Here is an 18,498-nt window from a genome sequence, read left to right as displayed (position 1 = left end):
AAATGAATGCATGGATAGGTTTTCTATGTCATGTTTGGACAGATGTCCCTTAATTCTATATTTTTTAGGTGTTAATCAGCCGATTTAGTGATAAACTTTAGATGTCTGTCTAAAGCTGTCAGCCCGCTAACCTGTATTCTAGAGAGGTAAGAAATCCTGAGACTATGGCAGAATCCACCCAGCTTTTCACATGGAGGGAAAAGCTCCATGTGAGTCACAATGTCCCAGGAGCAAGCAGGGGATCCATTGTTATGGAGTCATGTTACAGCCGCTCCCTGCTCTCTTGGCATTTCAACATTGTTTTCCACCAAGTGGCCTTCAAATGCCAGTTTTCTTGACATGGTATACAGAGGGAAAAATACAACACCATCTGCCAGGAGTGCCAAAACAAGTTAATGGCAGCGATAGTACATCAGCTTTCATCTAGTCAGTTGTGACTCTGACAGGCGGTGACTGAGCTGCTAAGATCCTCCTCTGAGCTGAGCTTCAAGGGCAGCCATTTTAAGAGCTGACTACGTGCGCTTAGGTGTTCATGCAGCAGCACAACATGGACCCGTGGACCCGATCCTCTTTCTCAACGAGAGAGAAAAAAAAAGCTATGCAGCCTGTCACGGAGGAAGTGCTGACAGAAATCTATCTGCCAGATGTACAAAACAAGCTCAGCAGAAAGCATCTCACACTCTCACCAACCTGACTCCTCCTCTCATTTCTCAGGACATTATCTGTCGCATCAGGAGATATTCTGAGAAATACCAGGGTTTGTGCTTTGTGTAGAGTGGCAGGAACCTTTTGTGGAAAAAGAGAAGTGCAGCCTCTACTGCTTCCACTCATTTTGTGGAAGTCGCCAAAGACATTCCACAAGGGGGTCTAAAAATGCAAGGCATGTTTGAACTTCTTTATCTGGGAGCCCTGCAGGCCCTCAGGAGAGCAAGGGAAGGGGCAGAAGGGGGATAGGACTGAAGAAAAAGGGTGGGAGGAGCAGGGAGCATGAAGGAGCGACCTGGAAGACCGCTTGGTGGAGAGCAACACAGGACAAAGGCATCAGACTTGGCTACCCAGATTCCAAAGTCTACTGACATTTGTTAATCACCAACCGGTCTCGCTGCATCGGCGAGCTCTGCCAGTAGTCACACCCTCCACGCTGCAGCTGCATCGCCTGAAAGAGGGCCTTTGAGTAAGCCAGCATTAAGCTGATTAAAAGCACTGAGGTTTCGTCCCCAACTGTTGGCTATTGCTACTATATCCAGTCGTGAAGAAGGAAAAACATCTTTTAATAGAACATTACTTTTACTTGTGTTAGTTCATCGATTTGATAGTAAGTAACCTACTCCACACCAACTAAATGTTTCTGAACCAATGTGGATTTGTAAGCAAATAGGATGTTTATGTCATGGTCCTTGCAGTTATCATGTTTTCCGTTTTGGACCTTGCACTTTGTGGACTTTGAAGTTCCATCTAGCGTGTGGATTTGTGTTGTACCCACATGTGTATAAAGTGTTTAGTTACCATTACTCAGCTACTGTGAAATTAGTAAAATCCTGATAATAGACTAAGCTGGAACATCTGATTCTGCGTCAAAATAAGTGTGCTTGCATAATTCCTATGGCAATTAATCAGTTTTCAAAAGACAAAATGTCCATCGATTCTAAACAGAAAGTCAGTTTCAAGAAGGATAACAAAAGGATAAAATCATACAGTAATGCAATTACACCACTAAAGGTCTCATGTAAATGCCACAATGTAATGGTAAATTTCTTGCCTTTATCGTGAACAACACATCAAGATGTGGTTGGTTATTCCCAATCTACTAATACACCAAGAAAAAAAAAACAATTAAGGAGATTGTTCAACACGACGTGAAGTCTGACAAAAGAACAAAGCTAAAAACAGTGCTAATTCATACAACAACAAAATTGCAAAGGTTATAATAACACTTTGTGACATCATACAAAGGAATCACTAGTCCTTTTTTTCCCGAAGCGAGCTCAGGCGAGAGGGATGTCATGAACATCAGGGAACATTACATCACTACCAGGAGTAAGACGGACCATGCAAGCTCAAGATGGCTACTGCTCAGACAGTGATTTCAAAGGCCCCCGAAGAGCTGCCCACAGAACATGTGGAAGTGCACAACACATGCTCAGGACTTAACGGGACAATGGTTTGGACGCAGATGTTTTAACACCTGTAATCATTTTAGACCAAAGGCAATCCGACTGAATCCGACATTTTGACCATACAGTGTGTACATACAGGCTGTTCTTTATTTCTTATTTACTATTACCTATATATATTCACCGGAAGAAAATAACATGGCTGCCTTAAGAATTTGGTTTGGAGATTGGACTTTTTTTATTTCCCAGCTGACTCAAACACAGCATACTTCCTGACATGCAACTAGCACAAGTCTTGTGTGTCCTTGTGCTTTCCAACTAATGTCTTGACTGTTTGCTGCTTTTTTTCCCCCAGGTGCGATTAACATTTAACACTAGGAATGTCCCGATCTGATGATGTGATCGGAAACCGGGCCGATTGTGCCATTTTTTAGAGGATCGGAATCAGGTGAGAAGGATCGGGTTTTTAATTAAAAGAACTATTTAGGTTTTTCTGCTTCATGCTCTACAGCCTCTCACTCCACTCCTGCTGCTTTTCTTGGTCAGCTGTGCACTTGAGTTTGCTTGTTAAAGTTAATAAAAATTGACAGGCGTTGGGAGTGCCACCTTCAAAGGCGCCGAATGCGTCAATCATCGTTTAGCTTGTTCAACACAAACGGTAGTGTGCTGTGGCAACTGTGTGTAAGTGAGCGACTATTCTCAGCAGCATGAGCGGATTTGAGTGGACTCACGCAATTTTTTTTTTTTTTGAACAACACTTTTTGTCCTGTATCGGATTTGGACTCCATATCGGCAGACTCTCAAAATCAGGTGACTCTGACTTGGGTGAAAAAAAGGTACTGGTAAAATATCACAAACCCTCCAATTCCCTATTGTGGCGGTACCACGATTTTAGTGGTAAGGCTTACATGTTTATGCGAGACCCTCAGTTTACATTTACTTTTTAATCCCAATATTTCTAGGGTTTATTAACTATGCGCCCTGCCTAGAGTTGTCAAAAGTATCATAAACTACCTATATGGTAATGTATCCGGATGCAATATTTGATTGCAAAGTACTGATTGAAATTTGTTGTCTTGGGGTGAAAATGATATTTTGCACAACTCTTAATAATAGAGTATATTTTTGCTGTTTCCTTGTTAACTCATTAGCTGCTATTGACAGCACTCAACGTCCAATCTTTTGAAGTGTGAGGATGACACCCTTCAAACCAACTAGTGATAAACTAATTGATGGCATGTTGGCTAGAGGAAGAACATATTTTTAACTCATTGGCTGCCATTGACGTCCAATCCATTTCCATAAAACCTAAGTCAATTGGGTTGTAGAGATTTAAGTCACAATGGTAGACAAAGTTTTTAAATAATTTATTAGTCCGTTTTTTTTACATTACTAGAACCCGGCATTTAAGTAAGGTTGTATATACGTTTTAAATCCAGTCTTTATGTTACTTTTGGCCAACTAGTGTCAAACCTGACCAATTTGCTGATCTGATGCAATGAAAGTTTAATTCGTACAAATATGTTAAAAATAAGAACTGTGAACTCAGGTGATGGGTTTTCTTTCTCAAGGCCCTCTTAGCCCATGTTGACATAAAAAAAAACAACTTCATGGAACAGGGACTGGTTGACATAAGGATGAAGGGTATTGAGAGTTGCTTTATACAGTTTTTAAAAAAGTGGTAATGCTCAATTTAATTTCAAGGACAACTCAATGTATTGTGTAAATGACTACCTTACGTGTGTAGAATCAATCTCAAAATGACACCGAGCTGAAATCTGACAAAAAGCATGTGGTTACTCTCGTCTTGATGAGCCTATCACTTTTAATCAGTCGCATTTCAGCACTTGTGATAAGACAAATCAGTGAGCTAGCTCACTGTCTTCTCCGTCTGAGCAGAGAACACAGGTTCCTCAAATGATCCGATCACATGCCGCTAACTCCTTTGAGGAAGTCTGAATACACTTGAGATGAGACATCGATTTCCACCGGCCGATCGATCTACTCCTGTGCCTCCTCAAATAAAAAAATGGGACCAGTCCATCATGTTCAGCAATGAATGTTTTCTCATAACAAAGAGTCATAAATAGTCATCCTCTAGAATGCAATCAAAAGAATGTGGGACAGCGAGACATTGGGCCAGCAGTACTTTACTAATCACTAGGAGAATTTTAAACTTCACTTAACCAGAAACCTCATGTGTCCACACTAAAAATGCTTTTTTAAGTGAGACCAACCAGCTGATGACCAGATGTCTACTTACAATGTTTTAGCATCTATGCAAGCCAAATAAAAAAATACGTTTTTCTACCCTTAATGTTGAGTTCAAAAAACAAGAACAAAAAAAATATATATATGGTTTAGTTGCTGGCATCTGTTAGTTTCAGTGGCTTGTACCAGAAGAGGAACTTGATATTCCTATATGACATTAGCCCCTAGCACACTGATCAGTTACAAGAACTTAGTTCTAGTTACAAGATCTAAATAGTTCACAGAAAAGACGGTGGTTTTCGCTTAACAGGCCACACAAAAACAAGAGGGGGCAGTGTGGTGTGGACTTCCTCTTAAGTAATTGACGTTTATTTTTTCCCCCCGACGCGACAGTGACGTATTATTTAGGTATACACGAATGCAAGAAAATTGAGAATAGAAAAGCCACAGTGTGATTTTTTTCTATTTTGTTGATGTTGCGTGCACCAGGTGCTGCGGTTTCTGTTGTCGGCTATATCAATCCCGTCGTATGGTTCCTATGAACTCCCGAATCTCCTACAAAAGAGCCAGCCAGAGACCGAGACCTGTAAGCGTTCTTGGAGCAACCCAGTTCATTTATTGTGGAAACACGACATTTTCGCGGTTCTATTCTTGCAGTGTGAAAGGCGCTAATGACGCAAACACGAGTGTTGTTGTCTGAAGAGAGTTGTAAAAAGGAATCTGACACATTTTTAGATCTTGCAAATACAGTGGTACCTCTACTTAGGAAATTAATTGGCTGTGGAAGTAACTTTTTTGTAACCTGAAAATTCTGAAAGGAGAGAAACACTTAACAAGGAAATGCCCTGGTCCATTCCAAAAGCCCTAAAATTCTGACGAAAATCTTTTATAACCCATAAAATGCATCATGTTACAATTATATTATTGCACAATAAATAAAATCAAGAGTTGTGCATTATGTAAAAAAACAAGAATAGAGTAAGAAATAAAATACACTCGTGTAAAGTTGTCGGAACACTAGGGGTGAATGAAGATGATGCTGGGATACACGCATACAAGTACAGTATTATATATATATGCATATTATACATATTAGGGCTGAACGATATTGGGAAAAAAATGATACTTCAACTTTTTGGAGGTGCACGATATATTGCGATACATATTGCGATATTAAAATTACAGGAATTTTCACCGGATGACTTGAATAGCTCCATTTAGTTGGGTCACCATGACTACATTGTATTTAGGGCTGCAGCTATCGAATATTTTAGTAATCGAGTAATCGACTGAAAATTCTATCGATTAATCGAGTAATCGGATAAAACAAATATATTTTTAGGTGAAGAGCAATTATAAATATACATGAGAAAACAAGACATTTCATCTAATTTTGAACCATTTTCAGTCAATCAATGTCTTTATTTTCGATGTATATTGTTGAAAACAGCCAACAATTGCATCTCAGATGGAACTAGAACTAAAAAAAAAGAAAAGAAAAAAAAAAAGACTAATTCACTGCTTTCACTCAAAAAACTTTAGATCTTATTACAAAAAAAATTATATATATCTTACCTAAAAATGCCGTTATGCTTGATAACACACATCACTTAAAAGTTTGGAATTTTTCCCACGTCTTTCAATTGAATTTCTCTTTGTGTCAAGCCATTTTTAAGTTCTAGTTAAGTTTTAAGTTAGTCTAAACTGCAAGTCCTGATAGGATTTTGAGTTTTTGCAGTGTTCAAAATAAATGTGTGATACAGGCTGTATTGGAGCACATTAGCACCAGTGCTACTTGGTGTTTTATCCAGCAATGACTACTGAGCTAAAATTGATAGTTAGCATGATTAAGTTTTTTTTTTACACCCTCATCACTCCACAATGCTATGTTATGTTAAAGCCTGTATGTAAGACACGTTAGCCAAGCATCGACAGTGGTCATAATTAATAGAAACCTAGCCCTCCGCAGGGCTAACGTTACTTCAGAACGGTAACGTTAATCTTATTTATTAGCGCTTAGCGCTCTTTATTAGCGCTTAGCGCTGTACTGCTTTAAGATGGCGGCTGTTCACTAAAGCTGCCCAGACGCGGCCGAGTCTGTCATTTAGCATCTAGTTCAACATACATGTGATCTCTATGAGACGCATGAGACGCTACCTGTACCAACGTAGCATCGTGCGGGCTAGTATTTAGCAACGTCGGCGTCGTTTGTGGCGGCTGTCGGCTGCATTAAGTTTTTTTTTTTCCCCCTTCTTCCTCTCCGCACGTGACAGCGCGTTGTCCCGCATTAAAAGTGGTCCGAGCAAAACGTGATGCTTAGAGCTGTCAAAATAAACGATTACTCGAGGTGAATAAAATTACTCGGATCAGTTTTTAAACTCGAGTTACTCGAGTTGCTCGAGTACTCGTTTCAGCTCTAATTGTATTCATATGATACAGTTTAATCCAGGCTAAGGGGGTTCATCTGTGAATGATGAAGATTGCTGTATTCAAAAGAGACCCAGGAGGCCATGTAAAAGCATCGCACAACATGTAAAAGCATAGCATAAAAAAAAACAATAAAAGCAGCTCGCCCGCAAACTCCACAGAACATTTTACGGCACAAAATGAAGCACACGATGCTTGAGAGAATTTCCGGCCAATCTCTCCCAAATCCAACCGGCAGAACTGCATATCCAGTGCCCAAAAAGCAAAAAACGTCAATGTTGTTCAATGAGCGCGATGCACCGTGTAAACTTCTCATGAATATCCTGCAGACAGATCCGGTCAAACCACCATTGTGTTTCCTTTGGATCTGCAGCCATCTTAAGTGGACGCCAGAATTACCACCAAACGACCCAGCTGGGAGCGGTCCAAGGGTGATCTCCCCAATATAACGTACGACGTGACCAGCATGGCCAAGGGTCTGACTAGGGCGCGTCGCACCCTCAACGTCACCGCCTTTAAAGGCCAGATCGAAAAAGGCCTCGACTATGCAGAAAGTGAAGACAACAACTCGGCGCACCAAGATTTGTTCCGTGTAAAAGCAAAGAAGCTCGCTGCTTTTATGAGGCAAAACAAAACAAAAACAAACAAAAAAAACAATGGTTGATGGGACTATTGCGCATGCACACATTGCAGTGGCGATGTTCAAACGATATATTGTGCAGGCCTAATATATGTATTATTCATAAGTAAGGGAGTTCCAACAAATCGATTATTAGATGAATCGCGATTTGACACGTGATTATTTGATCACGATTCATAAAGGTTCAAAAATGACTATTTTCCCTCATAACTTGACAGCGACTCGTAGCGGAACGAAATTCCAGACACGTATGCCGCCCGGACACCTTTAACGGACGCACACACAACGTTATGATGGATGCCGCTGGTTACTAAGAGAGAGATTTACTCCTTTTCAAAAGACTGGAAAATAAATTTGTGTATGAGACAGGCAGGGACCCGGCGGTTGTGCTTCTGTGCGCGAGTTATTTTTTAGAGCGAGAGGGGAGATAGTTCGTTGCTCCTTGTCTTTCAGATGTCCAGCAGTAGTTTCAAGTCATGTCAATTGAAAAATGTCCTGAGTGTGTTGCTAAGACCCGTGTGTGTCTATAAGAGGTGAGTACACGAACCCACTTGTACTGTTTAGCCTTTATTGTTGTTGTTTTTGAGATGTTAAAAGTTCGCGCCGAGCGCTAAGCTAATTAGCTAATTCGCTAACGTGTATTTCATATTGTAATGCTTGCTAAGTGAAAGCTTGGCAGCGAAAATAACAGGCACCTTAACGCTTTGCACCCCTTTTTATTTCTCTTCCCGCCAGCACACCAATGCAAAAACAACAACTATATACACTGACGGCTATATAGTCCACCAATCGGAACGTCGCGCTGGCGCACCAGTACACCAATGAGAGCCCAGCGTTGGTGTATAAATAACCGTGCCGGTGACGCTACAATATGCAGAACGTGTAAATTTTGTAAAACCATGATGAAGTACAGTGGTAAAATGCGAAATAGTACAAAAATCAGATTTTTAAAAAGTATATTGGTTAAAAGAAGTCTTATTTCTAAAGACACTTTGTTTCAAGAAAATGTGGAATTCATTCCACCAGTGTAAATTTTATTGTATTGTTGAGAGAAATATGTACTGCCTTCAAAATGGTTAATGTTTTTGCACTTTCTTGTAAAAAAATAAAATAAAATAAAAAAGCAGCTTAAAGGCAGCTTTTTGTTGTTGGGTTTCCATCGTTCCTGTTGAATCATTATATTCTAAATAAATAATGGACATAAATTTGTTTGGCTACTTTATTAATTAGTAATGTACGATGCATCGATAATCGTGATAACTGTAATCAACGTCAATACCGTGATCATCGTTCAATAATCGAATCGTAGCACCCTGAATCATAATCGAATCGAATCGTGGGGTGCCTAAGATGGCACACCCCTATTTGTAATATCGCTTAGCTAATTGGAGGCCAGCAATGCTAGGCAATAGCCAACGCCAGAGCAGTATGTTACGTTCAGTAAACTCTGGGAGCTGCGAGTACCAACCATACAGTATTTTTGCCTTTCTTTTCTTATCCTGAAATTTCTTTCGTAACAAGAGGCAATATTTTCCTGTTGAGCCGTGTCCTAACCTGAAAATTCTGTATGTAGAGGCGTTCATAAGTAGAGGTACCATGGTAGTGGGCAATGCAATGTAATGTTATGTATGAATATCCATTTAACCCACTAAAATATTTATATTTTAACACTGTTTACCAACCAAAAATTACATAAACAAACATGCAGCGAGTTCAAAACAGACTTCAAATGATGTTGCAAGACATCATAAATTCACTGTGGTTTCTTTGAGCCCAAATAAAGTACGACCGCCTGGCTCGCTCCCTGGACGTCTAATCAGCCCAGACACATGATAAACACACATGCCCACTACTGGCTAACTCAGAACATATAGGAAAAAATAAGTCAGCAATTAATTAATATACTAACTTATTGGCTGCCATTGACGGTGATGGATGTCCAATGGGCCCTCAGTCAATTTGGCTACCAGAGAACAGGGAACAGCCCTTACTGCAGTCTCTGTCTAAATTTATGTCATCACATCCATCACTTGTCATTAAACTAAAGAGTAAAAACAAAGCTTTTTGGTTTGATCAATCAAAAAAATGCTAACAAAATTTAAAAGTTCAGTTGGTAAACCCACGTCAGCTGCACTCACTGCTTCCCCGTCTATCAGTCATCACAGTTCACTGATTGTTATGCTTTATTTCTACTTACTTGTATAAGGCCTGCTGCACACCGCGCAATGCTGTCAAACTAGACTAACTCATGCAGTGTGTGGGGTTTAGCAACTGTTTGTGACTGGCCACTGGAAAATTGTGGACATGATGAAAATGCCTGTCTTAGTGAATTTAACTTTGCAAATCCAAAAATCTCACCTAAATGAGACAAGTACTTATGCAAGTGGGTCAATTATTACTCGGCAAAAACACCAAAGGTTGTCTTTTGTGTTCAGGTTCTGGGAGGGTCAGGTTTTTGTGAGGACAAGCAAGCAAAATACATGTCTCAAGAGGGTAGAAAATGGAGGCGCATATCTGCTAGGGCGCTGCACTCCAAAGAGCTTTGTGAGCTTTGCTGATCTGTCTGCAGTCTGACCTTCACTAGTGTCACATTCACAGGACATAAAAAAGTAGCATTGCAGCGCTCCGCAGTAGGCCTCAAAGACCATCCTCTTGAAGAGCTTTGTTTACGACCACCGCCATTCTATTCTATCAACTGCTTTGAGCATCAGAGGACAAGAACTAAAGACTTTAGCATCTTGAATTCAAGCAAGCTTGCAACAAAGGTAATACTATAGCATGTATGATCAAGAGGATTTTTCCAAAAAGAGTTAGCATAAGGAAGGAACACCACAAGCCGCAAAATTTTAATCCCATATTTTACGTCAGGGTCCTCCACACTGCATCCGTGACAAATGGCTACCTGACATCAACCACCCATCCATCCGGACAGCCTTGAAAAACTCCCCTTTTTTAACGTCATTCGCAAATCCTATCAATTAACGACTTGATGAGGCCACATTTGCTCTCCAAAGCCGCGTGAAAAATCGGTGGAGAACCGGCCGTTGTCGTAACCTTGCTCCAAGGGTAGCCGTCTGTTTTGCCAAGTGCTCAGCCTGCTGAAAAAAGCAGGGACGGGAGGGGGTGGGGTGCATTACACAGAGCATTAAGTAGCAACATTTGGCCTATTTTGCACAAGATAACGACCAAGCAGATTAGGAGGAGCATTAATGACCATCTCCTCGCATGACTTTAAGGCAGCCACTTCCTGACATCTACTGGATTTCAACCATGAGCCCGCTTTCAAGCCTAAAATGTTCTCAAGTGTTTTGTTGCTTCCGTGGTAAGGGCTTCCCCATGCTGGTCTTATATATTGTAAATGTAGCCTTGAGGAAACCAAGTTACTTTGATTTAAGATCTCTACTTCACAATGACCTTTAAGAGAGGCCAACAGTTGCCCCCCAAAATACCTACTCCTATGATTTTTCTGTCTCCACTCAATATCGCTGAAATGTTTAAAAGGTATTATGTGATTACAAATACATCAAAGATCTGCAAGATTTGTACATTAAGCACTTTCGATGATACATTTTTAAGGATTGTTGGAGATCACTGTTAATTAGTTAGGATAGCCTCTTTTATTATGATTTAGTGTTACATCATTAAGACACAGTTCATGAATAAGAAAACAAGCGGGCCCCCACTATGTGTGAGCCATCACATACATCATCAAGTACTCAGTCGAGGTCAAATGAATTAACCAATCAGCTTTGATGGTAAAATTGCAGATTAGTGATAGAAAAACAGATGAATCATATTGGAGAGTTATCCAACATTAGGTTAATGACCACATGACAACGTTTTTGGTCCACATGATGAAACCCATCAACTAAGGATGAGACATTTGATTACCTTGATCCATTATGGGAAGAAGATGAGACATTTGATTACCTTTATCTATTATGGTAAGAGTCTTCTTCTGGAATATACTTTAGCCAGTGGACTAGGTAGCCATTTACTTTACTCCATGATAATAATCCATCAGTTCTTCAGAAGTGACAAAATACTAATCATCTATTAATTTGCCCATCCGTAACACCAAACAATTTGGCCCAAACAAGCAAAAAGTACTCATAATTATGCCTTTACGACATCATCCTTCAGTCCTTGTAGATAAAAGACCAGTTTCTTCTTTGATCATTTAACAGTCCCATGATGCTTTTTCTTCATAATCTTTGATGTCCTATATTGTGTTTTACACAGTAAACTGAGTGCGATTTGAACCTACACACTGAAGTCATAGAATGTACTGCTCCACAATGAGTGTACTGCTCCACAATGAGTGGCTTGGCCTAAATACATTAAATGATGGGGTTATTATATCCATCCATTATGTGTACCACTTATTCTACTTGGTTCTCACACGATTAAAATGTTTAGTTTTTCATACAACCTGATCTAGATTTGTCTCAATATCCAACTTTTTCTATTCAAGTTTTAGTTTTACAGCAACACTTAATTTTGGTCAATTTTAGCGACGCCGGTGGACAAACGCGGTAGTGTTTTGCCTTAAGGAGGACTGCGTTTCCCATGAGGACCAGCGCTGCGTTTCCCATGAGGAATCAACCAAAAATCAATCTGCTGGTTGCCTGCAGATGGATTAAACAACATTTCCAGCAGCTGTTTGAATGATGACTAGTAATAAAGTAATAAATCCAGTTGTGGCTAAACAATGACGGTTAGCGACCGTGTGGCTTAGAGTGTGTGTTGGGATATGGGAGGGGGGGGGGGGGGTTGGGGGGGGCTCACGCCAGCGAGTGATAGCTGGGACAATGTTTATTCTGTATATCCTGGTACCCTCTCCTTTTTCCTCCTCAAACAAAACTTTTGTCTCTTTTGTTGCTCTGCCATCTTTGCAGAATTTGCGCGACAGAATTTCCGTCTTTATAATGAATGGGGAAAGGGTAAAGTGACATATGCCGCAAAGCAGTCAACTCCAAACCAGTCCTCAAGGGCTGATGTGGGTCCTGGTTTTTGTTCTAACCGATCGAGTACCGACAGTTTAACCCATGAAGTTTCTGCTAAAACAAGCAGCACCTGACTTCAATCAACTGATTACACTTGTAAGACACCAGATTTGTCCATAGGTGTTGTCTTGTTTTGTTGGAATGAAATCCTGCACCCACTGCGGCCCTATGTGGAATAGTTTGGAGACCACTGCCGTAAAGCAGTCAGCACATTTGTATTTTTTTTGTGGGGCAGGGTTCTTGCCACTCTCCTCCAAATTAATTAGTGCTGGTGAAAGCGATACAGATCCCCTCGAGATATAAAAGAGGTGTCATTCAACTAGTTGTCAGCTGACATATTATCACAAATGTTATGAAAATATTTTACAAAGGTTGAAAAGTTACCAAGTATTGCTTTAAGGCAGGGGTGTCCAAACGTTTTGCAAAGGGGGCCAGATTTGGTGTGGTAAAAGTATGGAGGGCCGACCATGGCCTTTACATAGAACAATATATTTAAGCAAATTTTAGCAAGCCATTCTGTGTGTCACATTTGCTTTATTTATTTATTTTTTATTAATTTAGGGCTGTCAAAATTATCGCGTTAACGGGCGGTAATTAATTTTTTAAATTAATCATGTTAAAATATTTGACGCAATTAACACACATGCCCCGCTCAAAGCACAGTGTCATGTCCACTTGTTACTTGTGTTTTTTGGTGTTTTGTCGCCCTCTGCTGGCGCTTGGGTGCGACTAATTTTATGGGTTTCAGCACCATGAGCATTGTGTAATTATTGACATCAACAATGGCGAGCTACTAGTTTATTTTTTGATTGAAATTTTTACAAATTTTATTAAAACGAAAACATTAAGAGGGGTTTTAATATAAAATTTCTATAACTTGTACTAACATTTATCTTTTAAGAAATACAAGTCTTTCTATCCATGGATCACTTTAACAGAATGTTAATGCCATCTTGTTGATTTATTGTTATAATAAACAAATACAGTACTTATGTACAGTCTGTTGAATGTATATATCCGTCTTGTCTTATCTTTCCATTCCAACAATAATTTACAGAAAAATATGGCATATTTTATGGATGGTTTGAATTGACTAATTACGATTAATTAATTTTTAAGATGTGATTAACTCGATAAAAAATTTTAATCATTTGACAGCCCTAAATTAATTATTTCAACAATCTCGCAACTAGCCTTTGTGGCGTTCTCTTTCGACTCTCGGGCTCTTGCAAAATACTGCTGCTTTAAAATTAAACTAGCTTCAAGTTGCTTCGATTTCTCGCTACATATCTTCCCTGTAATCTTGTCGTACATGTCAGCGTGTCTTATTTGTTAATATCGCCTCACATTGAACTCTTTAAAAACAACGGCTCTCTCTTTGCAAATGACACAGACACAGTTGTTGCATATTTTAGAGAAGAAACACAGTAGTCCAATTTTCACCTATCCTTGAAGCGTCGGCCGTCACAGTCAACTTTCTTTTTTTTGTTGATTGTCGCCATTTTAAAAATGGGGAATAAAGGGTAACGCGGGGTAATGTTGCTTAGAATGCTGCTGCCTTTTATTGGGTAAATGAGGAGCAGCATTTAGTGTGTAAGCTACTTCATATGCTGGTAGCAGTGCTGCTGACCAATTTGTTAAGTCTGTGTGTGGGCCAGACGTTATTGATTTTATGACAGAGGCTGGGGGCCGGATGAAATTTGACCACGGGCCGCATTTGGGCCCCGGGCCTGACTTTGGGCACATCTGCTTTAAGGAATCTGCAATAAAAACAAAACAAACACACAAAAAAATACAGGGAACGCCTGGGCAATCACAGTTGGAAAATTTTTTAGAGCGATTTTAGATATCAGAATTCATTTATTGTCATTAGGCAAGAAGCACAATGCAGCGTTTCTGTTCAGCTCTTTTTCTATTTCATTGGCTATTATATTCAACTGGAGAATTGCATACGGTATATTTCAAACTTTAAACCGTGTCAAAGACTCCTTTTAAACTGTGTTAGTGAATAGCTGATTTTGGGTGGAATGGGATTTTTTTGGAGTGTTGCAAGGCTTTAAAGCCAATGCACAAATACAATGTAAATCGAGGATGTCCAATGATTTTAACTAGGAGATAAGAGGAAGCAGACATTCATGGCTGGAGTCGCCTGGAAGTCTCTGCTCAGTCTTTCTTTGGTGTACGTTCACTTCACTTGGCTGCTGCCTCGTCTCTCTTTCTCTCTAGAGGCAATCAGAATTATCTTGTACATCACAGCCGATGCCCCGGCCAACGCCGCAGACCGAGGGCTCTATTTCACAGCGGCCAAAGACACACAACCAATCGTGCTAGAGTATCTGACACAACCGTCCACCATTTTGTGCTTCTAGAGGTCTTTGGCTGGCCCTTTGAAAGCAGAGAGAGAAGAACTGCTGCCTCTGCTTGCTATCTTGTTACACAGATGGAAACATTTTAACTCTCCTGCCGGTTCCTTTGCAGACCGTCATCGCTGGCGGTCAGCAGAGGCAGAAGAAGATGGCTGCCGAGACAACACTGGAAACTAGCGGCTCTAAATTTGGAGATTTGAATCACCCTGTCACACAAGCCCGCGAGACACATGTCCAAGTTCCTGGGGACATCAAATACGGGTGCACTCACATTTAGAATATCGGCGCAACATGATTCTTTCGGTAGGTCTTAATTAACTCTTTCACTGCCATTGACGATGACGGACGTCCAATCATGTGGTTCTTAAGAACTAACTCTTTAAGTGAGTTTTATCACTATTAGACGTCCAATCCATTTGAACTGGGAGGGTTGTAGCGAATAAACGGAGCTGCCAACCCTCCCAGTTCAAATGGATTGGACGTCTGGCGCCGTCAATGGCAGCCAAAGAGTTGACAAGAAAAATGTAATTATATCTTCCATTTGTATCAAGAGAAGTGAAAAAAATCAAATTCAACCCATGACAACAAATCAACTGAGTATTAATACTTTTATAATAAAATAACATATTGGGATACAACATTTCAGCATCAATTCTTTTGACAAACCCTAGTCACATTTAAACATTATATTTTGTCACATATCCAACAACTGGACATGGACAATTTTAAGTCTTTCCGTCCTTCTTCAATGCTGCCCTGAATCGGCTGTTCCCCATATTACTGTTCTGTTACAAACGCACCATTAAAAAAATTTGATGTCTTAATAAACCTGTGAATTTGGTTGCAGTACTAGTATAAGAATAAGAGTCTGATTTTTAACACCTAACCAATACGCACATTGATTCATCTGTTGAAACTGTGTCACTTAGGAATGTATGTGACAAAATATTGAAATTGTGCAATACCGTGATACTTTGCATCCTAAAAGGTTATCGATACGCTCATGCCAAGAATCAAGAAATCATTTTAAAAGGGTTTCAATTTTCAAAAGAACATTCGTTCATTCGAAACCAGAGCATTCAGTCACTCTTTCCAATTTTCGGTGTATTTCCAGGTGACTTTCTGTTCATTTTAGGGCATTTACAGGTCACTTCCTGTTGAGTTTGAGTCACTGCCTATTCATTCCCGGGTAGTGACCCATATAATGCCCCAAAATCAACAGGAAATTACCTCATTGCCTGACACTGGCTGCCACTGACGGCCATAGAGGTGGGAGGCGCCCGTTTGAAGTGGGAGGTGTTCATTTGCTGCCACCCTGCCAGTTCAAATGGATTGGACGTCCACTATAGATAAACTTACCTCAGAAGGATGAAGATAGCTTGTTTTTTGTTTATTAGTTGTTTTGTCGAATATCCTACAATGATTTTCTGACCAATGTATCGATAACCGTTCTATTGCCATATCATGAGATCATCGTTATTGTGAGCTTTGTATCAAATCGTATCGTATCGTGAAGTACAAAGAGGTTCCCTCCCCTAGTGTCACCATGTGAAAGCACACACGCATTCGGTAAAGTCCTGCTTTGATGGGTTTTACATGAAAAATGGAGAGGAAAAGATGTAGACTGCATTGTTAGGACAACTTCGCTAACATCAAAGTTTTATACTATTTCTATTTCTATTTATGGGCACTTACATGTGTGAGACAGTTGAAACCACACGTTTATACTAGGGCTGTCAAAATGATCGCGTTAACGGGCGGTAATTAATTTTTTAAATTAATCACGTTAAAATATTTGACGCAATTAACGCACATGCCCCGCTCAAACAGATTAAAATGACAGCAGAGTGTAATGTCCGCTTGTTACTTGTTTTTTCGGTGTTTGGCGCCCTCTGCTGGTGCTTGGGTCCAACTGATTTTATAGCTTTCAGCACCATGAGTGAGCATGGTGTAATTATTGACATCAACAATGGCGAGCTATTAGTTTATTTTTTTGATTGAAAATGTTTACAAATTTTAATAAAGCCAAAACATTAAGAGGGGTTTTGATACAAAATTTCTATAACTTGTACTAACATTTATTTTTAAGAACTACAAGTCTTTCTATCCATGGATCGCTTTAACAGAATGTTCATAATGTTAATGCCATCTTGTTGATTTATTGTTATAATGAACTAATACAGTACTTATGTACCGTATGTTGAATGTATACATCCATCTTGTCTTATCTTTCCATTCCAACAATAATTTACAGAAAAATATGGCATATTTTATATACGATTAATTACGTTTAATTAATTTTTAAGCTGTAATGAACTCGATTAAAAATTTTAATCTTTTGACAGCCCTAGCTTATACATGTTTTGTTTGTATGTTTGTGACATTTGTGTTCACTCGTTCATCTCACTGGCTGCGATTGAGTTGAATACACACAGAACTGTGGATGTATTTCAAGGCATACTTGAACACAGCTTGTTTGTTGAACATCAAAGGAAAGTCAAAAGATTTCAGACAATATATCAGGAAGAGAACTGTGCACTAGCACGAATCTGGTTCATCTTTAGTTTCAAAATTCCAGATGCCTGAAGGTGCCGATGCCGTCCATTCAAATAATCCTACACAACAAGTTAATGTTGAGCATATGTACATGTCTAGAAATACTGTTTAGGAAGGAAGATGGTTATGTGCCCCTAAGATGAACATACATTGGTCCTATATGCACACAAACTTAAAAACAAAAACAAAAAGATCTTGTGAAGATACCGAGCTGGTGAGAGTATGTCATTATCCACAGTGAAATGAGTACTGTACAGAAATGGGCTGAAAGGCCATCCTGCCAGGAAGAAGCCATTACTACCAGAGAAAAAAAAGTCAGATTACAGTTTGCTAATGAACAAAAGGACAAATACACTCATTTTTTGATTTGATTTCTCCTTCAGCCCCATCCAATAATATTCCACATTCTGTGTTTTACCAGCACCTGTAAAAACGAAATACAAAAAAAAAAAAAAAAAAAAATCACGTTTCTGCTGATGTAGACGCCAGCATTAGTTTGGGATTGAACAAAACAAATAATTCTTGTGAATTCTTAATCAAGAATAATCAAACCAGATACTGGAAATGTGATTCACCCTGTTCTTCAGGAACAGACACACAGCCAACCGCACAACACACCACTTGAGTCTCACTCATATAGAATGTCCAAGGACGCGTCGTGGAGAAAAACCAGGAAGTGTTTTTCCACAAGGACAATCACGCCAGGAAACCTTGCATTCCACATAGCCATCTCCCCTAGGAAACTATTTCCTGACATAAATCAATCCAACATTGTCAGCTATTTCTTCAAAACATAGGGGCAATTTAGACCCACTTAGTGATCCAACATTATATTGCTTTTTCCTGTTCACCCAATAGGCACAGTGGCCTCTCCTGTTTCCAATTCTTCATAAAAGTATTGAACAAAAGCTGGAAAGACACTCAAAAGGAGTTTCTATTAAGTGCCAGAAACCACCGTCAGTAATACAAGGATGTCTGCGCTTCAAACCCTCCCACTCAGAGGCACTGGGAGAGACTGGGCAGCCAGTCTGGATGCAGTATTCCGGACAGAACCACAGAAGAGAGTTAAGAACAACGCGGGGTGCAATTAGGAGTTTAAAAATCCAAGCGGTTTGCTGCAGGAATGCTTGTGAGGGTGGTGGGAAAGCTTTTTTTTTTAAAAGAACCAGGGCTAAGTT

At 39.8% G+C, this 18,498-nt stretch overlaps 1 protein-coding gene across 5 annotated transcripts in view; it reads right to left on the bottom strand.

Moving 5' to 3' along the window:
• The window catches only part of znf462 (zinc finger protein 462), a 61,669-nt gene that overhangs the window by 31,256 nt on the left and 11,915 nt on the right, over nucleotides 1–18,498 (bottom strand). Inside the window, exon 1 of one of the 5 annotated variants that reach the window (XM_057818761.1) lies at nucleotides 11,323–11,770. The exons of 3 other annotated variants lie outside the window; for them this stretch is intronic. The gene's annotated coding sequence lies outside the window, so the exon portion shown is untranslated. Of the gene's footprint in view, nucleotides 1–1,759; nucleotides 1,938–11,322; nucleotides 11,771–18,498 lie in introns of those variants that run through there. One more of the 5 variants, XM_057818760.1, reaches the window with a different exon arrangement.

The sequence above is a fragment of the Corythoichthys intestinalis genome, chromosome 17 (genome assembly GCF_030265065.1).
Source record: "Corythoichthys intestinalis isolate RoL2023-P3 chromosome 17, ASM3026506v1, whole genome shotgun sequence".
Lineage (NCBI taxonomy): Eukaryota > Metazoa > Chordata > Actinopteri > Syngnathiformes > Syngnathidae > Corythoichthys > Corythoichthys intestinalis.
The sequence above is the reverse complement of the archived record's forward strand: the minus strand, read 5'-3'. Positions and strand labels throughout refer to the sequence as shown.